The sequence below is a fragment of the Dasypus novemcinctus genome, chromosome 22, assembly GCF_030445035.2.
Source record: "Dasypus novemcinctus isolate mDasNov1 chromosome 22, mDasNov1.1.hap2, whole genome shotgun sequence".
In the NCBI taxonomy this organism is placed as follows: Eukaryota; Metazoa; Chordata; class Mammalia; order Cingulata; family Dasypodidae; genus Dasypus; species Dasypus novemcinctus.
The window spans coordinates 14,440,301-14,467,599 of NC_080694.1; the positions used below are offsets into that span (position 1 = coordinate 14,440,301).

Consider the following 27,299-nt stretch of genomic DNA (forward strand, 5'->3'; position numbering starts at 1 on the left):
TTCAAGACTGCCACCTACTGCAAGGGCTTGTAGATATTTCCCTACATTTTCTTCTAGGAGTCTTATGGTTTTGGCTTTTGTATTTAGGTCTTTGATCAATTTCGAGTTGGTTCTTGTAAGGGGGTGAAATAGGGCTCATCTTTCATTCTTTTTGTTATGGATATGGAGTTGTCCCAGCACCATTTGTTGAAGAGACTGTCATGTAAGACCTTCAGAGTCTAAATAGAAACATGGCAGAAGAATGTCCTGTTTTATCAGTAGTGACTTAAATGTCAATGGATAAAACCCTCTAGCCAAAAGGCAGAGATTTGCAGAATAGATAATAAATCATGACCCAACTATACACAGTCTGCAAGAGACTCAAATTGAAAAATACAAGTAGGTTGAGGTTGAAATGATGGGAAAAAATATACCACATCAGGAATAACTAAAAGAGAGCTCTGGTGGGTATATTAATATCATATTAAATAGACTTTAAGACAAAACAGTTACAAGGGATACATATGGTCATTATATACTGATAAAGCAGACAATTCAATAAAAGGATGTAATATTTTAAATACATATGCACCTACCAGCAGAGCCACAAAATTTGAAGCAAACACTGACACATTTGAAAGGATAAATCAATGGTTCTACAGAAATAGTATGAGAATTTAGCATACCACTCACAATAATGGACAAAACATCTAGGCAGTAGATCAATGAAAAAGTAGTGGACTTGAATGATACACTTAACCAACTAGACCTAACGGACATATATAGAACATTGCACCCAGTGAAAACAGAGTACGCTCTAATATTTTTTATGTCTCAATAATGTCCTTTTGAGCTTCTTCATTCTTAGATCCCATCCAGTATCATGTATTGCATTTAATTGTCATCTCATTCATTTTCTTCCCTCCCTCTTTCTCTTCCTTCCTTTCTTCTTTTACTTGTAGAAACATATATACATTCATACATAAAATACAGTTTCCATATATTACCCTCCATACACAGTTTTCCTTATTGTTAACACTTTGCATTAGTAGTGTGGTTCCTTTGTTACAACTGATGAAAGAATATTATTATAATTGTACTATTAACTGGAGTCCATAGTTTACATTAGGGTTCACTGTTTGTGTTGTACAGTCTTAGGGTTTTTAAAATATTTAATAATATTTCAACCACATTCAACTATATATTTTAGTGGTGTTAATTACATTCAAAATGTTGTGTTATCAACACCACCGTTTTTTACTAAAGCTGTATATCATCCAAAAGAGAAACTAGTTAAATAGATTTTAGGTACCTGGTAAAACATATTCCTGTTTCAGAGTCTACTAATTTGCTTATTCTAATTATTTCATATCCATATTTGTATCCATAGAGCATACAATATTTTTCCTTCTGGTCTGGCCTAATTCACTCTAAATGATGTCTTCAAGGTTCATCCATTGTAGCTGAGCGGGAGGGTTTCATCCTCGCTCAGGCCCAAGAGTCGGGGGGGCTTGCTCCTGCCGAACAGCCGGCGGGGGGTGCTCCAAGAAGGAGCACCGGTTCTCCAGGCGTGGGGGACGCGCGGTTGAGGAAAAACCACGGAGACCACTTGAGCGCAAGAACAGGTCTGCTTTATTGCGGAAGTATGCTCAGTTATATAGGGTTGGGTCGAGGGAGGAGTGTGATGAAGGGAGGGCAGGCTACAGGGCGGTTGTAGATAGGCTGAGGCAGGCAGGCAGATCTGTGGTGGTCTGCCGTAAGCAGTTAATGGGGAAGAGGGCAGATTGTAGGTTGGCAATAAGGGCGGGACTGGCGGGAAGGATGGCGGGGGCTGAAAGGGGAGGAGGGGCGGAGAAAGGCAGCAACAATTGTTCCTTTTGTTTTAAAAAGAAATTGAAGCAACAAGTTTTGGTGCGCACGGTGGGTGTGAATGGCTCGGCGTGCACAGCAACAAAAGACAAGGATTAGGAGGAAGAGTAGGAGGAAAAGGAGGTTATAGGGACGGGCACGGGGATAAGACGAGGGGTGGGGGGAGACCACGAGGACCGGCCGGTCATGAGCGGACAGCATAGCATCTGGCCAGGATGCATGTGCCCGCCATTAGGGTCGGCGCACGCCGGCGCCTGGCACGCGCTGAGCCTTGCCAGCGAAACGGGCCTGTGATGCCCCTGTACCCCTCGCCCGAGGGGGAGGAGTAGTTGGGGAGAAGTAAGGAGAGGAAGACAAGAAGCTATAGGCGTGCGGTCTGGAGTAGGTGGAGAAACCTGTGGCAGCGGGGTTGTGTCCCCCCCACTCATAAGACGGAAGGTTCGTGCGTCCAGTGAGGTTGGGGACATCAGTAGTGAAAGAGGGGGTGGAGGCGGTTACGTTCAAGGCGAGGAGCCTTTTTTGTTGCCAGAGGGAGAGGGTCCAATTGAAGGACTGGTGACTCGGGTTGGCAGCAGCTGGGAGAGCGAGGGAAGCCAGGACGAAGAGAATGGCTGCAAGGCTGTGTAGAGGCATCATCTGACGGTGCGGCATCTGTGGAGAAAACTCCTCGCTCTCCACACTTGGCGAGCGGGCAGCATGAGGGGGGTAAGGAGAGTGGGGTAAGGGTCTGAAACGTTTTAAGAAGGGGCATTCCTTGATGATGGCTGGTGCTGGATCCGGGTGAACGGGGCGACCTCTGGGCCGTATCCACTGTCAATGTTATCTCTCACCGAAGGCATAGGGTGCTGATCATTCGGTGGAACTAATGGGTCAGTGGCGGGCTGGATGCAGCGCCCAGGAATCCAGAGCGGCTGCGGCTCAGACTCTGGAAAGACACAAGCAAAGCCCCTCCCCTGTGCTAGGAGGGGAGCTGGATCTTGCCAACGATTTGTGGCAGGGTCTTTCCAATGGACAAGGGGAACTTGCGAGGGCTGCCACATGGGTCCCCAGTGTTTATGGGTGGGGGAGAGTCCACGGTCATTGAAGGTTAGGAGATTGTGATGAATGAGGCAGGCAGTCACGATGTCAGCTGGGGCCTTGTGGGGAGAGGAGGCCCTTTCTTTTTGAATGACTAGCTTGAGCTGTTGGTGAGTGCGCTCAATGATTCCTTGCCCTTGTGGATTGTATGGAATGCCAAAATGATGCGTGATGTGATACATCTGCACGAAGCTGGTGAAGGCGGCACTGCGATAGGCAGGTCCGTTGTCTGTTTTGAGATCCCATGGAATTCCCATGAACAGAATAGCTTGGCGAAGCGCCTGGATGCAGTGTTTAGCACTTTCCCCCGCAGGAGGGACTGCATAGCACAGATGTGAAAAGGTATCAATTGCCACATGAAGATATTTGAGGCGGCCAAATGCGCTGACATGAGTGACATCTAATTGCCACCTTGAATTCGGATGGAGGCCGCGGGGGTTAACACCCTGAGGCTGCAAAGGTCCCAGTGGCAGCAGGGGCGCGCAAGTTCGGCACGGGCGCACAAGGTGCTTGCAAGTTTCAATGGGTATGTCTGGAAAGAGCTTTCGGATGGACCGCACGGAGAAGTGGAATTGGGAATGCAGGAGCTTGGCTTGATTAACAAAGTCTCCAAGCCGCGGCCCGTCGGCAGGGCTTTTATGGAGGAGGACTGGGTTTACCTGGCAGCTTGACACAGAAGCATCAGCGAGGTCATTCCCTTGAGCCAGCAGTCCTGGTAGGCCAGAGTGGCTTCTGATATGAGCAATGAACCAAGGCTGCTGCCTCGCCTCAAGCAGTCGCTGTACGAAGGCGAGCGCTCAGTCAATGTTTGAGTCACCCGGTAAGAAAGTGGCAAGCGGGAGGCTGCGGCACACTTGAAGAGTGTATAGGCTGTCAGTGAAGATGTTGAGAGACTGGTTTGGGTGGAGGTTAAGGACTGCAGCGACGGCTAGAAGCTCACCTACTTGAACAGAGAAGTCATTTGCGAACAGCAGTTGCGGTGGCTCAGGATTCTCAGGAGTGTATATGATGGCAGCAAACGCCGTTTTTGAGGCATCTGTGAAGGCAGTGATAGCTGAAGGGATGGGGTTCCGTGTGGGCAATGGACGGAACGGGTTGGAAAACGCCAATTGAGACATTCCCTGCAGCAATCGGTGATGAGGATAGTGGTTGTCAAAGGAGCCGCGAAAGAGCTCTACCAGGCTCTGCATTTGGGCATTGTTCATGATGAGGGAGGTAACTTCCTTGGCATCTAAAGGCCAAACAATAGTGTGGCGGGATGCCATATGTTTGTATGGAGAGAAGTACTAAGTCAGTGGCCAACGTGATCCAGGCCCTTATAAAAGGGCAGATTTTCGGGAGTTTGCTCTTTGACGTATGCAGAAAAAGGAGAGGGCCATCTTGCCACAAGAGACCTGTGGGAGTGATTGGCGTTGGCAGAACTAAAGCCAAGATTGGAAGGGTGGGGGAGAACCGCTCCAGGCGACACTGTTGCAGGGCGGCGCTGACTTGTTGGACGGCTTCTCGAGCCTCTGGAGTGATGATGATGCTGCGAGTGGTCGCTGTTGGAGGGCTGTCCCTTGTCTGCAAAAGCTCAAAGAGAGGCTGCATTTGCGCTGTTGTGATGGGAAGCGCCGAGCGAAGCCAATTGATTTGCCCGCAGAGCTGTTGGAGCTCAGTTAATGTCATCTTCGGAGAGAGGTGGATTTTTGGGCTTGTGGGCTGGATAAGCCGATGAAAATGAAAGCCTAAAAATTGGAAAGGAGGCTGGAGGTTTATTTTGTCAGACTGCACAGTAAGCCCGAGACTGGAGAGGTTTGTTATTATTGCCGAGAGCAGATCATTGAGGAGCGCACTGGAGCTCGCTGCTAAAAGGAGATCATCCATGTAGTGGAGGATGTATGTGTGCTCCGGATTGAACTTGGAGCGCAGCGGCTCAACAGCATGGTTGACATACAGTTGGCACATAGTCGGGCTGTTGCACATGCCTTGAGGCAATACTCGCCACTGAAATCGCTGAGCTGCGCCTTGGTTGTTGATGCGCGGAACTGTGAACGCGAATCGTGGACAGTCCCGGGGGTGAAGAGGAATAGAGAAAAAGCAGTCCTTGATGTCAATGGTTGCTGCATGAAAATGTTGGGGGACTGCAGTGGGGTGCAGGCATCCTGGCTGAGGTGACCCCATTGGTTTGATATGCTTGTTGATCTCATGGAGATCGTGGAGAAGGCGGTATTTGCCAGTGCTCTTTTTGCTGATGACAAAGACTGGTGTCCTCTTTGGAAATGGTGTTTATGTGTGATGAATCTGGACTCAGATGGGATCTCCCTTCATAAGACTTTCATGCTAATGTGCTGGAGGTGCAGTTAATGTTGGGGTTTAAGATATATTTAGGGGATTTGAATCTCTGGACTGACAATGTGATAGCCAGGTCCTGAGCCTCAACAGACTCCAGCACCTACAATCTGATCTATTGGACTTACCACACTCAGCTAAGATGGAGTTGAAGAAGGACAACCACCACACCATGGAGCCTAGAGTGATTACAACTGAAAATGGGAGGATTGCATCCAGCATCCATGTGGAATCTGAGCCTCCTCTTGACATAGAGGTGCAATGGACACAACCAATCCAATGTCCACATAGAAGAGGTGGCATTGGATTGGGAAAAGTGGACATGGTGGACGATGGGTAAGGGGAAAGACAGGAAGAGATGAGAGGTGGAGGCGTCTTTGGGACATGGAGCTGCCCTGGATGGTGCTTCAGAGGTAATCACCAGACATTGTAAATCCTCACAGGGCCCACTGGATGGAATGGAGGAGAGTATGGGCCATGATGTGGACCATTGACTATGAGGTGCAGAGGTACCCAAAGATGTACTTACCAAATCCAATGGATGTGTCATGATGATGGGAACGAGTGTTGTTGTGGGGGGGAGAGGGGGGGTGGGGGGTGGGGCTGAATGGGACCTCACATATATATTTTTAATGTAATATTATTACAAAGTCAATAATAAAAAAAAAAAAAGACTGGTGAATTGTAGGGACTAGTGGATGACTCTATATGCCCTGCTTGTAGCTGCTCTTCAACGAGGGCAGAGAGAGCTTGCAGCTTGTGAGCTGGCAAGGGCCACTGCTCGACCCAGATGGGCTCCTCTGTGTCCCATTCCAGAGGGATAGGGTCAGGTTTTGAGATGGGAGCAGTGGCCTCTAGAAGGGGGGGGGCAGCGCAGCTGAGAAGGCTTCTGTGGTGATTCGGGCCTTTAGCTGGCTGAGGACATCTCTCCCCCATAAGATGGTTTGGACAGACGAAACGATGAGTGGGCGAATTTGGCCTTCGTGGCCTTCTCGGTCGCTCCAATGCAGAGGCTGGGATGTTTTCCAGGAGGTGGCGGCCCCAGTGGCGCCGATGACTTGAGGGCCAGTTTCCAGGGGCCAGTGATTGAACACAGCGACTTCGAAGGGAACACAGGAGACTTCAGCGCCGGAATCCAGGAGCCCATCGAGCCATTGCCCATCAATTTTGAGCTCTAATGAGGGCCTCTGGTGGCGCGTGATGAGCATTGTCCACATTATGGCTTGGGAATTCTTTTGGGGGCCTCTTGGGGGTGGGGCTGAGGCCTGCCCCGCTGGGAGTTTAAAGGCTGCTGGGAACCTTGGGCGGAACGGCAGTCGCAGGCCCAGTGATATCCTTTCCCACAATGCGGACACGGCATAGAAGGACCCCTTGGTCGTCGCATTGGCGGGTCTGAACGAGGTGCTGGGCCTGGCTGGGAGCACTCGTGGACGAAGTGGCCGGGCTGGCCGCACCGAAAGCAGACGGAAGTGGGGCCGGATGAAACAGCCATGGCAGAGGCAAAGGCAGCGGTGAGTGTTTTGACTTGTGGGTCAACGTCACGGCAAGCAATGACCCATTCGTGCAGAGCCTTGTCACGTATGGGAAGGACTACAGCCTGGAACGGCACAAGGCACCCGTCTATGATAAGTTCTTTGGCCAGCGCAAACTGGGCATCCTCGCTAGAAATTTTCCCCTGGCAAGCTTCCAGGACGCGGGTGACAAATGCTGGGAAAGTCTCATTGGAGTCTTGAAGCAGCTGCGCGAGTTTGGTGGGCTGCTTGGTGGAGACTAGAGAGAAAGACCGCTGGACGAGGACTTGTACCCGGTGCCAAAACCCTGGGCCAATTTGGAGATAAGAACGAGGGTCTGCATAATTGTTGGTCCCCGTATATGCATCGGAGGGATCGAGGACGCCAGCCTGGGCATTCTCCACGATTTGCCGGTCAACAGCCACTTGATAATGGGCGCGCCATTCAATAAATTGACCCGGCGTCAGGATGGCGCAGGCTAGTGCAATCCAGTCATATGGGAGAATGAGTTGAGTCCCCAACTCCTCAAGTAGTTGCTGCGCATAAGGGCTGCCAATTCCGTCTTCCTTTACAGCTTTGCGGAGGGTTCTGACCTCTTCCGCTGTAAAGGGTAGCCAAGTTTGGGGTCGCTGTGGCATGGGCTGCAGATTCAGCGGATACAGCTGAGGGGTTTGAGAAGGTGTGGCACCGGGGACCGATGGAGCAGCCAAGGCAGGTGAAGGACTATTGCCGTACAGCGGCAGCAAGGGATAAGTGGAACACGGGTGAGAAAATGGTGGCTTAGCGGCTTCCGACCGACAACAAAATGGCGGCAGGACCCTTCCGGGCGCCGGCCAAGATGGTGGAGCAGCCACATCCGGCAGCGGACAAAATGGCGCGAGGGGCGTTTCCGGTTTAGTGGAAGATGGCAACCATGCAGTTTCCGGGCCCGAACCGGATGCTGACTGGGCAGGAAGAGGCGGGTAGAGGCGGGAGGAGGACACCGGCGAAGAAGAAGCCAGATGCGTGCCATCTGGGCAGAAGTGGGGGAAGAAGGCGGAAGTCCACCATATTGGGGAGCGGCAGGAGTGGTTTCTGTCTGCTGCGGGGCACTCGGGCGGGGAGGTTCGCGTTCGAGAGCGACAGCAAGTTGGTTAGACAGAGAGCCAATGTCGGCGGGCTCATTGGGATCACAGTCTAGAGGCCGTTTGGGAGAAGCTTCATAAACGGCCTCGGTTGGAGCACCGAGGAGACAAGCGTGAATGGCAACGAGAACGGGTAAGAGGCCTGCTGGGAAGGTGCGTTTCTCGTGCTCCATGGCGGAGGTGACTCGATCTATGAGTCGCGAGTATGTGTCCGGGCTCCAGAGTTGGCAGGTGGCGAGCCACGGATTAAAAGGGAGCAAGAGATCCCAGTACTTTTGGAGCTGCCGCAAGGAGACACGGACTCCATTGGCATCGAGCAGGGCAGTGAGGGCTCTGACTTGCGGCGCCTGACGCAATGACAAAGAGGCGCCCATGACGGGATAGGGACGGGACGATGGTGAGGGGTCCCTTGGGGCTCATCCGGGCGAGGGGTCCCTACCTGGAGAGGAGGACGATCACAGCAGCAGCAGCAGCAGCAGAGAGGGGCCGGGGGAGGAGCTGCCACGTTGGGCGCCAGTTGTAGCTGAGCGGGAGGGTTTCGTTCTCGCTCAGGCCCAAGAGTCGGGGGGGCTTGCTCCTGCCGAACAGCCGGCGGGGGGTGCTCCAAGAAGGAGCACCGGTTCTCCAGGCATGGGGGACGCGCGGTTGAGGAAAAACCACGGAGACCGCTTGAGCGCAAGAACAGGTCTGCTTTATTGCGGAAGTACACTTGGCTATATAGGATTGGGTCGAGGGAGGAGTGTGATGAAGGGAGGGCAGGCTACGGGGCGGTTGTAGATAGGCTGAGGCAGGCAGGCAGATCTGTGGTGGTCTGCCGTAAGCAGTTAATGGGGAAGAGGGCAGATTGTAGGTTGGCAATAAGGGCGGGACTGGCGGGAAGGACGGCGGGGGCTGAAAGGGGAGGAGGGGCGGAGAAAGGTGGCAACAATCCATAGTGTATCATGTATCAGAACTTCATTCTTAGATAATATGCCATTGTATGGATATACCACATTTTGTTTATTCACTCATTTGTTGGTGGACACAGGTTGCTTTCGTCTTTTAGGAATTACGATTAACGCTGCTCTAAACATTGGTGTGCAAATAACCAATTGAGTCCCAGCTATTAGTTATTTGGGGTTTATACCTAGAAGTGGGCTTGTCAAGTCTTATGGTAAATCTGTACATAACTTTCTGAGAAACTGGCAAACCGTTTTCTGCAGAACTAAAAAACCATTTTCCACAGCAGCTGCACCATTTTACAGTCTTACCAACAATGAATAAGTGGTTCTAGTTCTCTGAATCCTTTCCAATATTTGTTATTTTCCATTTTTAAAATAATATTAGTCATTCTATATGTGTGTGAAATGGTATTTCATTGTGGTTATGGTTTGTTTCCCTAATGGCTAATGATTTTTAACATCTTTTCATGTACTTTAGGTCATTTGTATATCTTCTTTGGAGTAAAGACTATTCAAGTCTTTTGCCAATTTTTAAATAAGGTTGTTTATCTTTTGTTATTGAATTGTAGGATTTCTATATATATATTCTGAATATTGTCAGATATATCATTTCCCAATATTTTCTCCCATTCTGTAGGCTATCCTTTTCTTTTCATGATGAAGTTCTTTGATGCTTAAAGCTTTAAATTTTGATGACATCCCATTCATCTAATTTTCCTTTTTCCCTCATGCTTTTGGTGTTACATCTAGGAAGCCATTGCTTAAAACAAGACCCTGAAGATACTTCCCTAATATTTCTTCTAGGAGATTTACAGTTTTGATTCTTATATTTATGTCTTTGATACATTTTTTAACAAATCAATTTTATTGATACATTTTAATAAAGCATAAGCCCATCCAAAGTGCACAATGTTATTTGATACAATCACATAGTTGTGCATTGCATTCATTACTTCAATCAGTATGAAACTATTTTCATTAAATCAATAATAATAAGCAAACAAAATAATCACCTCTCAATCTCTCTGTGCTTCTGCTGTACATAGTTGCTATTTTGTTTCTTTCTCTTTTGTTTATTAGTATTTGTATTTTTTAAAAACAGTCGTAGATGCATTATTACTCATGATTGTATTTGACATGAGGCTTCACTGTTATACAGTTCCATGTTAAGTTTTTTAGCTTTCCTGCTACTAATATACTTGTCCTGAGACTTTCCCTTTCAATCACTGTCATACCCTTATCTATGCTAGTTAAAAACACTATGATGTGCTTTCAACACTTCATTTCTAAAGATTTACAAACTATCTTTTTACCAATTCTGCCCAGAATAACCTCCAGCTTTCCATTCTCTACCCTTATTCTAGTTTCTGATGACCTATATTCTAATTATTAACTCCATGAGATTACTCAATATATTTAGCTCATAATAGCACAGTCATATATTATTTGTCCTTTTTTGTCTGGCTTACCTCATTCAACATAATGTCCTCCAGGTTCATTTATGTCGTAAATACACTTACATGACTTCATTTCTTCTTACAGCTGCATAATAGTCCAATGTGTGTTTACACAATTTAACCATTTATTGGTTGATGGACACCTGGGATGTTTCTATTGTTGACACCTGTGAATAATAACACTATGATCATCAGTGTGCAGACTTCTGTTCATGTCACTTCTCTCTATTCTTCTGTGTATATACCTAGTAGTGATATTGTTCGGTCACATGGCAAGTCTATATTCAACTTCCTTGGAAAATGCCAAACAGTTCTCCAGAGTGGCTGTACCATTCTACATGCCCACTAACAAAGAATAAGCTTTCCTATCTAGCCTCATTCTTTCCAATACTTCTAGTTTTCCAACTTTTTAATAGTGGCCATTCTAATAGGGGTGAAACAATATCTCATTGTAGTTTTGATGTCCATTTTCCTAATCTAGTGTATTAGTCAGCCAAAGGGGTGCTGATGCAAAATACAAGAAATCTGCTGACTTTTATAAAGGGTATTTATTTCGTGTAGGACTTACAGACACCAAGCCATAAAGCATAAGTTACTTCTCTCACCAAAGTCTATTTCCATGTGTTGGAGCAATATGGCTGCTAATGTCTGCCAGGGCTCAGCCTTCCTGGGTTCCTCTCTTCCCAGGGCATTCTTCTTTCTAGATTCAGTGTTCCTCTCGCTTGGGGCTTGCTTCTCTTTCCTCTGTGTGTTTACTTCCTGGGGCTCCAGCTTGAGACTTCAGCATCAGGAGGCAGGGCAAGATGGCATCCAAGTAAGTACACTGTCATCATCTCTCCTACAAAGGACATGTTGTATGGTGACAGAATTCTGCTGGAGCAGGTTGTTTCAGGAACCTACATGGCAGGGGGTGTCTGGACATCGATCTGGAGAGGCTGCAGCAGAATTAGTGCTTGCTCAAGGTAGAACTGTGAGTTTCTAACACTGAACATGGGAAGGTAAATCCCTTCCCCCTAGGGCTGAGGGTATAGCACCCCAGGAGAGCTGCTGGTCATGTGGCAGCATTCCCAAGTCCCATATTCTCCAAATACATGAACCCCAAGCCCATGGTACCCGAACCCCTCAACCCACATTTACAGACCTACATACCCCAAGTCCACATTCTCTCAGGCTTTTGTTTCCCAAGCCCAGCACTCCCAGAAATCTGGCATTGCCCTACCTCTCTGGTCCTGGACTAACTCCAGGATTGGGAGGGTGTAGGCAGGAGGTTCAGAGGGGCCCAAAGAGTGCAGGTTCAATTTTCTGGTCTCCCTCTTTTATTGAGTTTGGAGGAGCATATCAGCTGACGTGGGGAGAGTCTAAGAAAAGAGAAGAGGTGAATCTGCTGAGAGACCCTGATTTACCTAACTGCCCTGGGATAGGAAACTTGGTCTGGAAGAAAGTAGAGTAAAAAAATTAACTAACCCCCCTGTAGCACACCTAAGGGAGAGGGACAGTAGGATGTGCTATGCAGGCTTCCAATAGCATATTTAGGGTTCCTGGTAAGGGGTGGGTGCTCTCTCTCAAGAAATTAAGAGACATTATTTTCTTTTTTTTATTTTTTTTTATTTTTTATTTTTTATTTTTTTTATTTATTTATTTTTTTTATTGACTTTGTAATAATATTACATTAAAAATATATATGTGAAGTCCCATTCAACCCCACCCCCCCACCCCCCCCTCCCCCCCCCAACAACACTCGTTCCCATCATCATGACACATCCATTGGATTTGGTAAGTACATCTTTGGGCACCTCTGCACCTCATAGACAATGGTCCACATCATGGCCCATACTCTCCTCCATTCCATCCAGTGGGCCCTGTGAGGATCCACGATGTCCGGTGATCACCCCCGAGGCGCCATCCAGGGCAGCTCCACGTCCCAAATACGCCCCCACCTCTCATCTCTTCCTGCCCTTCCCCATACCCATCGTCCACCATGTCCACTTTTCCCAATCCAATGCCACCTCTTCTATGTGGACATTGGATTGGTTGTGTCCATTGCACCTCTATGTCAAGAGGAGGCTCAGATTCCACATGGATGCTGGCTGCCATCCTCCCATTTTCAGTTGTAATCACTCTAGGCTCCATGGTGTGGTGATTGTCCTTCTTCAACTCCATCTTAGCTGAGTGTGGTAAGTCCAATAAATCAGATTGTAGGTGCTGGAGTCTGTTGAGGCTCAGGACCTGGCTATCACATTATCAGTCCAGAGATTCAAATCCCCTAACTATATCTTAAACCCCAACGTTAACTGCACCTCCAGCAGATTAGTATGAAAGTCTTATGAAGGGAGATCCCATCTGAGTCCAGATTCATCACACATAAACACCATTTCCAGAGAGGGGCCATCTGCCCTGGTAGTAAACCCCATCGGCCATGACCATAACTCTCATGGGTCTCTTTAGCCTTCATAGGAACCAATATCTGGGGGTTGTATCTGCTTTATCTGTCTCTCTGACTCTGCTCAGTTGTGCATGAAGGCAATCCTTCTGCCAGCCTCCAGACTCTTTTTTAGAAACTCGTAGCCATATAAACTCATTTCTCCTTTCCATTTCCCCCTTACTTTAGGTCAAACAGCATTTTAAAGTCATGTTATTTTATGTAGACATGGATATTCTGCTGATCCGCATTGAACCTTCCATATAAGGTCCTTTTCCAGTTGCATCATCAGTTGGTATTTGATAGTGGTCCCTCGTTGCCAGGGAGGCTCATCCCCGGGTGTCATGTCCCACGCTGGAGGGAAGGCATTGCATTTACATGCTGAGTTTGGCTTCGAGACTGGCCACATTTGAGTAACATGAAGGCTGACAGGAGGAAATTCCCAGGCACAATGTTGCTCTATGCCTTGTTCTTATTTTAGGTTTATCAGCTCACAAGCATAGTCCTTAGCATCAGGGGCTCACTGTTGAACCCTCACTCCCTCCCGGTCCCTGCCGCTGTACCTGGGAGACTATCGCTGCTCCCCTAGGGACCACGACAGAGCACCACTGGCCAGGAACCCAGTACCCCCCCTGCTGGGTTTTAATTGTTGCCACTATGAGTATATCCAATCATTACCATGCACCCTGGACATATGTTCTGTCAGCTATATATCACCTGAAGAGACATTATTTTCTGAAGTGAGTTGGTTCACCAAGGAACCATTTGGATTTCCTACAGGAGCCCTCATGCAGCCTTGCTGTGGCCCTAGGAGAGAGGGAAGTGAGGAAGGGAGAAAGGGGGAAGGTCAGATTCCTAAGCAGTTTATTCAGTTGCAAAGAGGAATCCTTGCCTGAGGCCTCATCCGGTCTTTTTTGTTGGTTTGTTTTCTTGTTTTTCTTTCCTCTTTATCTCCCCATGGCCCTTTTTTCCTTCCTCCTTTTTTTTTTTGCTTGCCTTTTTGAAAATTTTTTTCTTCTTTTTTCTTTTTTTATATTAGGTACTGCAGGCAACATTTCTTATTTGCTGTGCTTCCTCATCTTCAGTTTCCTCTCTTCTCTGTGTACTGATTTTGGCTACTAACACTATCCCCTTTCCTTTACATCATTCTATCCTCTATCCTTTATTGTTTTTGTTACATTCCACCTCTCTTTGTTTAGCCCCCAATATTTCTGACATTTTATCTCTAATATCTCTACTGTTTTCTATTTTATTCACTCTTTACTATCCTTTCTTTTCTCTTTCCCTCTCTCCTCACCATACTGGCCTTTTAATTCATACTATGTTTCTCCCCATATTCAATTTACTATCTCATTATAGGTACCCCATTTTTTTAGGTTATAACTATACACAGCTTATGTGAGTTCAATACCCATTCTCCCAGATCTCACATGGTTCTTCTGCTAACATTCACTAGCAATACTACTATTACATTTTACTTTCTTACCTTATTTACTTTCTCTGTCCCTAATATTTTCCTTCAAGGGAACTTAGCCAACAGCAAGGAAATAGAATAAGAAGAACAAAGTGACAAAGAGAATGCTTAGCACACACACAAAAACAGCAACTATTTTTTTGTCTTTATTTGTTTTTTTTAATGTTACATTAAAAAATATGAGGTCCCCATATAACCCCCACCCGCCTCATCCCACTTCTTCCCCCATAACAACAACCTCCTCCATCATCATGAGACATTCATTGCATTTGGTGAATACATCTCTGACCACCACTGCACCTCATGGTCGATGGTCCACACCATAGCCCACACTCTCCCACAGTCCACCCAGTGGGCCATGGGAGGACATACAATGACTGATAACTGTCCCTGCAGCACCACGCAGGACAACTCCAGCCCCCAAAAATGCCCCCACATCACATCTCTTCCTCTCACTCCCTAATCCCAGCAGCCACCATGGCCACTTTCTCCACACCAATGCCACATTTTCTTTGATTACTAATCACAATAGTTCATGAATAGAATATCAGTAAGACCACTCTAATCCATACTCCATTCCTCCATCCTGTGGGCCTTAGAATGATTGTGTCCACTCCACATATATATCAAGAGGTGGCTTAGATTCCACATGGATGCTGGATGCAATTCTCCTGCTTTCAGTTGTAGGCACTCTTGGCTCCTTGGTGTGGTGGTTGACCTTCTTCACCTCCATGTTAGCTGAGTGCGGTAAGTCCAAAAAACCAGAGTGTATGACCTGCAAGTCTGTTGAGGCTCAGGGCTTGACTATCACATGGTCAGTCCAGAGATTCAGGTCCCCTGGGTATACATTAAATCCCAGCACCAACTACAGTTCTGGTAAAAGTAACAGGAGGGGCTTGTGGACAAAGATCACATCTGAGTCCAGCTCCATCACACAGAAACACAAACTCCAAAGTAAGGCCAACTGAGATGGCACTGAACTCCATCTGCCATGACCATAGAACCTGTGGGTCTCTGTAGCCCTCAGAAGAACCAATACCTGGGGTAGTATCTACTTTATCTGTCTCTGGGATCTGCTCAGGTGTGCATAAGGGCAACCTCTCTGATAACCTCCCGGATCTTTTTGGAGACTCATAGCCATATAAACTAATTTGTCCTTTCCATTTCCCCCTTGTATTCAGGTCAAAAAGCATTTTTAACTCCTGGTATTGTATGTAGACTGAGATATTCTGCTGGTCCAAGTTGACCCTTTTATTCAAGGTCATTTTCTAGTTACATCAATTAAATTCCAAGATGAAGAAGCTAATCAACTGAATAAATGAATAAACTCAACAAGATAAAATGATGACCAGACAGCAACAAAAAACTACAGACCATACCATTAATCAGGAAAACATGGCCCTGTCCAATGAACAAATTAAAAAATAAGGAAGAAAAGTGGAAAACCAAACAAATAATTAAAGCTCTCAAAACATGTATCATGGACCAATTCAGTAAAGTGAAGGAAGAGATTCAGCATATTAAGGAAACATTTGCAGAGCATACAGAAGAAATTGTAATCATGCACAAAAAGATAACGGAATGATGGGGATGAACAGCACAATCCAAGAATTAAAAAAATACACTCTCAGCAAATAATAGTAAATTTGAAGAGGCAGAGGAAAGAATTAGTCATGTGGAACACAGTACCCCTGAAATCAAACAGATAGTAGAATTGATAGATAAAAAGAAAAAATCCAGCAGGGACTTAGTGACTAAATCAAAGCTACAATGAGATACAATCTTACTCACATATGACTGGCAGCTATCAAAAAAACAGAAGACTACAAGTGCTGGAAAGGATGTGGAGGAATGGGAGCACTCATCCACTGCTGGTGGGAATGCAGACGGATCCAGCCATTCTGGAGGACAGAGTGGTGGTTCTCAGAAAGTTAGCTATAGATTTTCCATATACCCCAGCAATTCCACTGCTGGGTATATACCCAGAAGAACTGAAGATAAGGATACAAACCAATATATGCATATCAATGTTCGTAGCAGCATTATTCACTATTGCCAAAACATGGAATCAACCCAAAAGCTCATCAGCAGATGAATGGATAAATAAAATGTGGAATATACATACAATGGAATACTACTCAACTATAAGAAGGAATACAGTACAAGCACATGTGATAACATGGACTAATCTTGAGGACCTTATGTTGAGTGAAGCAAGCCAGACATTGAAGGTCAAATACTATATGAATTCTTTGATATGAAACCAGCAAACTAAATAGCCTCAGAGAGCTAGAGACTGGAAGATAGGCTTAAAGGAATTTGTGGGGGAGAGGAAGGTTGCAAGCTGATGCTTACATGGGTAAAGTCTATGATAAGTTGGATGTAAGTATTTGTAACAGGGAAAGGACAAGATGGGGCATGGAAATACCTTTGGGTGAGGCCTGAGTGGGGCTAGAGTTGGGTGGAAGTGTCAGATGGCCCAAGGAATTTGGGGGAGGTCTGGGGGGGGACAGTTGAATATGGGAAAATGTCAGGTATATGTTTGAAGCTATAATGTTGAGAAAACTCTTTAGAAAATATAATGAGGGAGGATTATGTGTTTAAGATGCTTAAGGGGGGCATCTCATACAGGGACAAGCTTCTAGGGAGTGAGTGCTCGTTTTGTCATAGTGTGTTATATTATTGGGTGGAGACCCATACAATGAGTGTGAAAGTGTACCCACAATCTGGGGAGACCTGAAGTTCCAAAATAGAGGGAATTGTGTCTCAAGAGAATCTGTGGCTCCCAATTAGTTAGGACAATCTAGTATGCCAAGCCCTCAGCATTGTTGTAGTATCTGTAAATCTGGTCCCTCAAGTAGTGAAAATTGATTGTCACTATTGTCCCTGAGGGGAGGGAGAGAGAGCTATAGAATAGATGGAAGCATGGCAACTGGGGGGCAATGGAAGTGCTCCACAGGATCATGCAATGATGGATATAGGACAGGTTAACTTATACCAAACGTGTATAAAAGTCTATAAGCTAAAATGTAAACTATAATGTAAAATATAAGGAAGCTAAAAATTTAGAAATTTGTACAGGCTAAAATAAAAACCATAATCTAAAACAAAATGAAACCATGTTTGATAGCTATGTTTCAAAATCTGTACCTCAGCTGCAGCAAATAAAACATGAACATGTAAAAAGACCATTGCTGGGAAAAGGGGAAAAGGGTTTGAGGTTAGATATAGGGGAGTTCTCTCTTTGTGTTTGTGAATTACTGTGATTTAAAATTTTTTTGAAGACAAAATTAAACATTATTGGAAAAAAAGAAAGGATGTAGATACTGAGGAAGAAATGAAAGAAAGTGCCTTGCCACTGTACATACAGGGCAATACCTATTACAGTGATGAAAGGCAAAATGTTTGACACAAAGCTTTATAATATTTTTCATTTTATTAATACACCAATTTATTTTTACTTTATTTTAGTATTTCTAAATTATTATGTATTCTATTTCTAAACTTTTAAACCCATCACTATGTTTAAATTTCCTATTAATTGAATTTGGCAATATATTAGACTTCATTGTTGAAGAAGGTTTGGATGACAGAGAAGTTCAACTATTGGCAGGAGAGGAACACTGGTGTTGGGTGCTATTGAGGGGGGCCACATGAGTTGGGGGAGTTCTCTAGGGCATATATATAGGGGACATAAAAATGTTCTGATATATTCTGGGGTTTTTATAGTAGTTACAGTTACAAACTCCAATTGAGGGATTGCTGAGTTCCTACCTGGGGGATCTCTGTCACATTCCCCAATGGAACAACAATAACCTCCCAAGTGGAATGGCAAAGACCAACAAGGAAGGATGGCCCAATAATGAGCCCTTGATACTGATGATTATGTTTATGAGCCTGTGTGCCTGAAATATGAACTAGGCCTAGAGCTGCTGGGTGCCTAGAGTTACCTCCTCAAAGCCTCCATGTTGCTCAAATGTGGCCACTCTCTAATCCAAACTCAACATGTAAATGCATTACCTTACCCCCAGCATGGGCATGACTCCCAGGGATGAGCCTCCTAGTGCCGAGGGATTACTACCAATCACTAACTGGTATTGCAAATAGAATGAGACCTTGAATAAAAGGATCAACACTGATCAGCAGAATATCACAGCCTACATGTTGTATCAAGTGTTAAAAACTGCTTTTTGACCTAGAAAAGTGGGAAAAGGCAAAGACAAATGAGTTTAAATGTCTAAGAGTCTTCCAAAAAGAGCCGGGAGGTCATCAGAGGTGTCATGCTTATGAACACATTAGCAGAACCCCAGAGAAAGCCAAAGTGAATACAACCCTAGGTTCTGGTTCTCCTGAAGGCTATGGAGATCCACAGGGTATATGGTCATGGCAGATGGATTTAGAATTCTGTGCCATGTCAGAGGGCCCTACTTTGGAATTTGTGCTCCTGAGTGTGATGGAGCTGGACTCAGATGTGACCTTCCTACACATGCCTCTTTTGTCACTTTTAATGAACATGTGGTTGGTGCTAGGGATGGTGCATACTCTGAGGATGTGAATCTCTGGACTGCCCATGTGCTGTCTAGGCCCTGAGCCTCAGCTGATTTGCAACTCCTACTCTCCGGTTCATTGGACTTACCCAGGTCAGCTATCAGGGAGGTGAGGATGGTGAACCCCCACACCAGGGAATTAAGAATGCCAACAACTGCAAGCAGAGGAATTGCATCCATCATCCCTGTGGAATCTAAGCCCCCTCTTGATCTAGAGGTGGAGTGGGACATCACCATCCCAGGGGTCACAGGATGGAGGAATAAAATATGGATTAGAGTGGACTTAATAATATTCTAGTATAAAACTATTGTGATTAGTAATAGAAGAAATTGTAGTATTCAGGTGCAGAAAGTGGTCACAGTAGTTGCTGAGGGCAGGGAAAGGCTAGAAGAGATGTGATGTGGGGTCATTTTGGCAACTTTGAGTTGTCCTAAATGATACTGCAGGGTCAGATGCTGGACTTTTTATATCCTGCCATAACCCACTGAATATACTGGGGTAGAGTATGAACTACAGGGTAAATTATTATCTATGTGATGCAGCCATGCTCCAAAATGTGTTTGCCAAGTGTGATCAGTGTGCCACAATGAAGAAGGAGGTTGTTGGTGTGGGAAAAGTGTTTTGGGGGATTGGGGCAATGGGAAACTCTTATATTTTTTAATGTAACTTTTTTGTGATGTATTTATTTTCAAAAAATACAATTTAGAGAAATAATTGTTTGAAGGGTGCAGAGTGAGGTATATGGGAATCTCATGTTTTTTGTGTGTTTTTTATGTTTTTTAATGTAATGGTCTTTGTGATCTATTAATTTTAATTTAAAAAGTGTAAAAAATTAATAAATAAAAAAGACTTCAGCATCAAACTCCAACATCAAAACTCCAACATTAAAAACCTCAACATCAAAATGCTCCACCTCTGTCCTTTGCCTTGCCAATGCCCTACTGACATGGCCCAATCAAAGCCCTAATCATAATTTTATCATGCCTAGGTACAGACCAGTTTACAAACATAATCCAATATCTATTTGTGGAATTCATAACTGTATCAAACTGTTACACCTAGTGAGGTTGAACATTTTTTCATGTGTTTTTTCACCATTTGTGTTTCTTCTTTGGATAATTGTCTATTTAGGTCTTTTGCCTTTTTTTAATCAGGTAGTTTGCCTTTCTAATACTGAATTTTATCATCTCTTTGTATATCATGGATGTTAAACCTTTATTGGATATGTGATTTCCAAATATTTTCTCCCATTAAGTGGATGGCTTTTTCAACCTTTTGGCAAAGTTCTTTGAGATGCAAAATTACTTAATTTTGAAGAAGAACCATTTGTCTTTTTTTTTTTCTTTTGTTGCTCATGCTTTGGTTGTAAGGTTTAAGAAACTGTTGCCTACCACAAAATCTTGAAGAAATTTTCCTTCATTTTTATCTAGGAGTTTATGGTTATCAATTTTATATTTAGGTCCATGATTCATTTTGAGTTAATTTTTTTATAAGGAGTGTGATAGGGGTCTTCTTTCTCTCTTTTGATTACAGATAGCCAGTTCTCCCAGAACTGTTTATTGACTAGACTGTTCTGACTCAGCTGGGAGGGCTTGACAGCCTTTTCAAAAATCACTTGACTGTAGATGTGAGGGTGATCTCTGAGTTCTCAGTTTGGTTCCATTGGTTGATCTGTCTGTCTTTATGCCAGCTCCATGTTGTTTTTACAATTGTATGTAAGTAAAATGTTTTAAAGTTGGAAAATGAGAATCTTTCAACTTCATTATTCTTTTTTTAAAAGATATTTCTGGCTATTCAGGGCCCCTTATCCTTCCAAATAAATTTGATAGTTGGTTTTTCTATTTCTACAAACAAGTCTTAGGATTTTTATTGGGATTGCATTGAATCTGTAAATATGTTTGGGAAGAATTTACATCTTAATATTTAGTCTTCCAGTTCATGAACATGGAAATGTCCAATTAAGTTTTCTTCAGTATCTTTAAGCAATGTTTTGTAACTTTCTGAATATAGGTCCTTTATGTCCTCAGTTAAGTTTACTCTTCAATATTTGTTCTCTTAGTTGGTGTTGTAACAGAAATTTTTTTTCTGATTTTCTTCTCAGTTTGCTCATCAGTATTGTATAGAAATTCTGTTAATTTTTGCATAGTAATATTGTTTCCCACAACTTTGCTGAACTCATCTATTCTAGTCACTTTGTAGTGGACTTTTAAGGGTTTTCAAAATCTAGGATCATATCATCAGTGAATAGGGAAAGTTTAACTTCTTCCTTTTCTATTTGGGATTCTTTAATTTCTTTATCTAGACTAATTGCTTTAGCTAGAGCTTCTAGCACAATATTAACTAACAGTTGTGACACTGGGCATCCTTGTCTTGCTCCTGGTCAGTGAGAAAGTCTTCAGTCTTCCATCATTGAGTACAATGCTACCCGTAGTCTTTCTATATATGTACGTATTGAGAATGCTTCCTCTTATTTCTGTCTTGTGGAATATTTTTATCAAGAAAGGATGTTGCATTTTGTCTAATGTCTTTTATGTATCAATTCAGATTGTCATGTGATTTTTCTTCTTCAATTTATTATTGTGGTTTATTACATTAATTGATTTTCTTGTATTGAACCACTCTTGTATACCTGGGATAAAACCTACTTGATCATAGTGTATAATTATTTTAATGTGCCTTTGGATTCTGTTTGTAAGTATTTTGCATCTATATTCATTAAAGATATTTGTCTGTAAATTTCTTTTCTTGTAGTACCTTTATGTGGCTTTGGTATTAGAGAGATGTTGGCTTCATAGAACTACTTTGGTAGTATTATTTCCTGTTCAATTTTTTTGGAAGAGCTTGTGAAAGATTGGTTTTAGATTGTATGATTGGTAGAATTCTCCTATGAAGCCATCTGGTCCCAACTTTGGGAGGTTTTTGATGCCTGTTTCAATCTCTTCACTTGTGGTTTATTGAGGTACTCTATTTCTTCTAGGGTCATTGTAGGTTGTGTGTTTCTAGGAATTTTTCCATCTCATCTACATTATCTAGTTTTTTTGTGTACACTTATTCTTAGTATCCTATTGCAATCTCTTTTATTTCTACAGGATCAGGGCAGCCAGGTTGCTCTTTTAAAAATGTAATTCTAGGAATGTTAATTATCTGTTTAAACCCATTCAGTGACCTCCACTGTCTATATAAGCAAATCCAAAATATTTAAAATAACATAAAGATCCCATATAACCTTGGGAGCCATTTCTTACTCCTCAGACGTCAGTTTTCTTTTCCACCTCTTATATTCCTCTCTTTTTTGTACAAGTTTATTACATTTTTTCATACCCCAGTAGGACTGTATGTGCTATTGTCTCAGTTGGTAATTTTCTCTTTTGCTGCCCTGGCAATTTATATTTAGGTCACAATTTAAACATCACCTTTTCACCAGAGAGGCATTTTCTATCTCTTAAATATTAACTCACCTTATAGTTTGCACCCTAAACCTCACTTATTATAATGTATATCTGTCTCTCAAATAGTCTTTCTTAAGACTTCCTTAGCTAAAGCAGCACCTACTATCTTCTATTTTATTAGGAATCCTGAAGAATGTTTCATGCTAATAATACCATGCAGACAATTCAAATGCTTTTTCCTCTCATCTGCCAGTAGTGCATTTTATCATTGAATACAATTTTGATGATGCTACCAACCACAAAACTAATAAAAATTTTATATGCCCATTAACTCATTTACTTATTTGATGTTGATAACTCAAAAATAATTATTATATTCATGTTGAGTGCTTGATCTGAGAGACACTGTAATGATCAAGGTAGCTCATCTCTTTAGGAAGCCCATGTTTTAATGGGAAGTCTAACAGTTAAATAGTTATGATAAATAGATATATCTACCTTCTGAGGAAAATGCAAGAGCCTCTAGGGCTGCATGGAAGAAAGGAGTGGGGAAATCTAGAGGTTTAGGGTTTTAGTCATTGAGACATTGTTAGAGTCATACATACCTCAGTTTGGATACTTGATCTGACATTAGCTCCCTTTCTGACCTTGGAAAAGCTACTTAACCTTAAGCTTCAGTCTCATCACCAGTGAAATGGATATCTTAATAACTTCCTCATGGCATTGTTGTGAAAATAAAATGGAATTATGCATGCAAAGCATGTATCACATGTTTGACATGTGAAAGTGAACAATAAATGATGCTTAAGTTATTTTCTTAAATCTTGAGTCATAAAAATATCACAAATATTTCCACATATGATTATTATTAAAGGCTTCATATGTTGTTAAATGAGTTGACTAGCATTTGTATGTTTCTTCTTTTTTGTATTATAAACAATGCTATGTTAAACAATCTTGTATAGGGTATCAGCAAAATGGTGGATTAAGAGCCCCTGATTTACCCCACCATAAAAGACAAAAAAAAAAAGCCCAGCAAAAGTTGTCAGAGTCAACATTTTTAGAATTCTGGAAGTTAACCAAAGACTTTCAATGAATTTTAAAATGATATGTGTTCTGTGGAAGACATCTTTGACACTGAGGGGGGAAATAGGACCCTAGAAAAACTGCTTCTTGTATTGGAACGGGTAATTTTAGTGGTAAATAACACAAATCAACCCCAAAGCAGTGTAATTATTGGATCACATTGATTAAATGTCAAAACGTACTGATAACTGAAGTTATGACTTGATCTAGTTCCTCAGAAATGTTGTAAGGATCTATCTACTTCTCTCTGAAGCTTACATCTATATTGGTTTCTTTCTAAGGCAGGATGTACCCAACATCATTGGTTCTAGGAGCATCAATTTCCAGTTTAGCAAAAAAAGATTGGAGAGTCTATTTCTCTTTGATCAAATTCCCCTGTGCTCTTGCTCACTTTTATGGTTTTGTTTCTATTTGTATCCCTGTTGCAGTTACTCATACTTTGACCAGTCACCCTTGGAAGGTATCACCACCCTGGAGCCACATGTGGAATAAACTGACTTAAACCATGTCAACTTAGAGTTGGAGGGGGTGCTCCCAAAAGATGACTATAGGGCAATACAAAAAGGAAAAGACAAAAGACAAAAAAAAAAGCCAAGAAATAATGATGTATACTTTATAATAGTAAAGGATGCAATCCATAGTGAATATTTAATTGAATATTCCAAATAACAATATGCATGTAGTAATAAAAATAAATATGTAATAAAAATAAAGGTAAAAAGTATAATAGAAAAGAAAACTCACTAATTATAAACACCCTTAAATAAATCCAAGAGTATAATAGGGAATTACTGGAAGCATTTGTTTTAAAATTAGAAACAACACATCCTTGTCAAATATTATGAGGAGACACTAATTAATATAGATAACACAAATAAAAATGATATCTTGTTGGAAAAAAATTAAAGGGCTTGATAACTAAAGCCAAGATAATTCTCTTATGTTAAACAATACTGAGACCAAGCCAAAGTGTGTAAATGGATGCTCCATGAATACTTGCTCTTGGAAATTAAAACTGGGAAATATCTAAATGGCTTAAGAGTCAAGACAAAGAGCTTGCCCCTCAAGACTCTCTTCAAGAAAGTGTCCTTGCTACATTCCCCAATCTGAATAATTTCTGCCCACATCCACACACTCCTCTGCCTTGTAAGAGCTCTCTTAAAACCATTCAACTCATGCCCTATAATTCTATAATATTTTCTACCAAATACCTCATGTTGTATTATTTTATTCATATGAATTGTCCAAAAGAGGTATAGTTATGGGGATAGAAAGCACTAAAGTTTACATAGGACCAGGGGACTTGGAGAGAAATGGGGAGGGACTGCTAATTTATAGAGTTTTAGTGATGAGAATGTTCTAAAATTGACAGTGATACCATTATCACACCTCTGTGACTGTATTAAAAATGAATTTTACAATTTAAATTAATTGTATGATATGTGTCTTAGTTTTCACAGCTGCTGTGACAAATACCACACAATAGGTTGGCTTAACAACAGGGATTTACTGGCTGAGGATTTCAGAGTCTAGAAGGCTTGCCTCCTCTGAGAGTGTAGCATTCTGGCTGGCTGGCAATCTGAAAATTCTTGGGTTCCTTGGCTTTCCAAGCCCAAGGGTATATCCTGTCTTTTCATATCTGGGTGTTCCTGCTGACTTCCAGCTTCTCCCCATGAATTTGTATTTATAACGTCTTCAAAAATAGGATTAAGAACCATCCTGATTCAGTTGGCCACACCTTGATAAAAAAAAATAACATCTTCAAAAGGTGCTGTTTACAATAGGTTCATGCCAACAGGACTGGTATTAGGAATGTGGTTTTGTTTTTCTGGGGAAGATAATTCCATCTACAACAGTATGTGAATCATACCTCAATAAACCTGTTATACATATTTTAGAAAAAGGAAATGAATGCATTCAGAAAGATGAGTGAAAGTATTGCACACTTAAAAAAATGATTCCTGTCATTTACTTAACAAATATTTATGGGTCCTTGCTCCTATCAGGAACTACTCTTGATGCTGGGTAAACAGGGATAAATAGGGCAGGTGGTTCCCTGAAATTATGGACATAAATACAGGACAAATATGTAGTTCCTGTGGAAACATTTTTCATGTGCCTGATAGACTTCTTCCAGAATACCTTTTAAGAAATGCAGACATACAGAAATATGATAAATAAATAAAGGCCACAACATGATGAATTATGTTCAGGAAACATAGGCCTTTCTAGTAAGTAAAATGGATTAAGTTGTATATTATTGATAAACACATCCCACGTTCTGATGTTTAATCAAGACAGCACACAGAAGCTATATGAACTTTGTTTTATTAATTATACAAATTTTATAATGGTAAATTTCATTAATGTTATAACCAGAGTGTATTTTTTTATTGATTTTGTAAAAATATTACATTAAAAAAATATGAGGTCCCATTTGACCCCACCACCCCCGCCGTACCCCTTCCCCCCCAGCAACACTCACTCCCATCATCATGACACATCCATTGCATTTGGTAAGTACATCTCTGGGTATCTCTGCACCTCATGGTCATTGGTCCACATCATGGCCCACACTCTCCCCCATTCCATCCAGTGAGCCCTGGGAGGATTAACAATGTCCGGTGATTGCCCCTAAAGCACCATCCAGGGCAACTCCAAGTCCCAAAGGCACCTCCACATCTCATCTCTTCCTGCCATTCCCCATACCCATCAGCCACCATGTCCACTTTTCCCACTCCAATGCCACCTTTTCTCTGAGGTCCTTGGATTGGTTGTGTCCGTTGCACCTCTATGTCAAGAGGAGGCTCAGATTCCAAATGGTTACTGGATGCAATCCTCCTGCTTTCAGTTGTAGGCACTCTAGGCTCCATGGTGTGGTGGTTGTCCTTCTTCAACTCCATCTTAGCTGAGTGAGGTGAGTCCAATAAATCAGATTATAGGTGCTGGAGTCTGTTGAGGCTCAGGGCCTGGTTATCATATTGTCAGTAAAAAGATTCAATCCCCTAAATATATCTTAAACCCCAATACCAACTACAATTCCAGTAAAGTAGCATGATAGTCTTATGAAAAGAGATCCCCTCTGGGTCCAGTTTCATCACGCAGAAACACCAGCTCCAAAGAAGGGCCATCTGACATGGGAGTGAACCCTATCTGCCATGACCATAGAACCCGTGGGTCCCTTTAGCCCTCAAAGGAACCAATACCTGGGATTGTATCTACTTTATCTGTCTCTTAGACTCTGCTCAGTTGTGCATAAGGGCAATCCTTCTGACAGCCTCCAGACTTTTTTATTTTAGACACTCATAGCCATATAAACTCATTTCTCCTTTCTATTTCCCCCTTACATTAGATCAAACAGCATTTTAAAGTCATATTATTCTATGTAGACAGGGATATTCTACTGATCCGCATCAAACCTTCAATTCAAAGTCATTTTCCAGTTGCATTATCAGTTGTTAGTTGATAGTGATCCCTCGGTGCCAGGGAGGCTCATCCCCAGGTGTCATGTCCCATGCTGGGGGGAAGGCATTGCATTTAGATGCTGAGTTAGGCTTCGAGACTGGCCACATTTGAGTAACATGAAGGCTGTCAGGAGGAAATTCCCAGGCACAGTGCTGCTCTAGGCCTTGTTCTTATTTCAGGCATATAGGCTCACAAGCATTGTCATTGGTATCAGGGGCTCACTGTTGGACCCTCATTCCTTCTCGGTCCTTGCCGCTGCACTTGGGGGACTGCCGCTGCTCCCCTAGGGCCATGGCACAGCACCACCGGCCAGGGACCCAGTACCCCCCCAGCTTTAGTTTTTAATTGTTGCCACTATGAGTATATCCAAACATTACCATGCACCCTGGACATAAGCCCTGTATAGCTCCCTGTCAGCCATATATCCCCTGTCAATAGTATCCTATACCAGTATTACTCCACTGCCATTGTTGGACCACTCTGGGATCCAGAACTTCCTGAATATTGAAGCCCCAATATCATGTCAGGATCTCTTACTAGCAAAATGGGATATAGAGATGGGCTTAAAGGTTAGATATAGAATACGTGTTGACTTGGAAAAATTCTACATCCTATCTTTTTCTTTTCCT

General features: G+C 43.0%; 1 pseudogene; it reads left to right on the forward strand.

Annotated features, from left to right (window-relative positions):
- Positions 1-8,083: 8,083 nt before the first annotated feature.
- The window catches only part of LOC105747543 (E3 ubiquitin-protein ligase Mdm2-like), a 170,810-nt pseudogene continuing 151,594 nt past the window's right edge, over positions 8,084-27,299 (forward strand).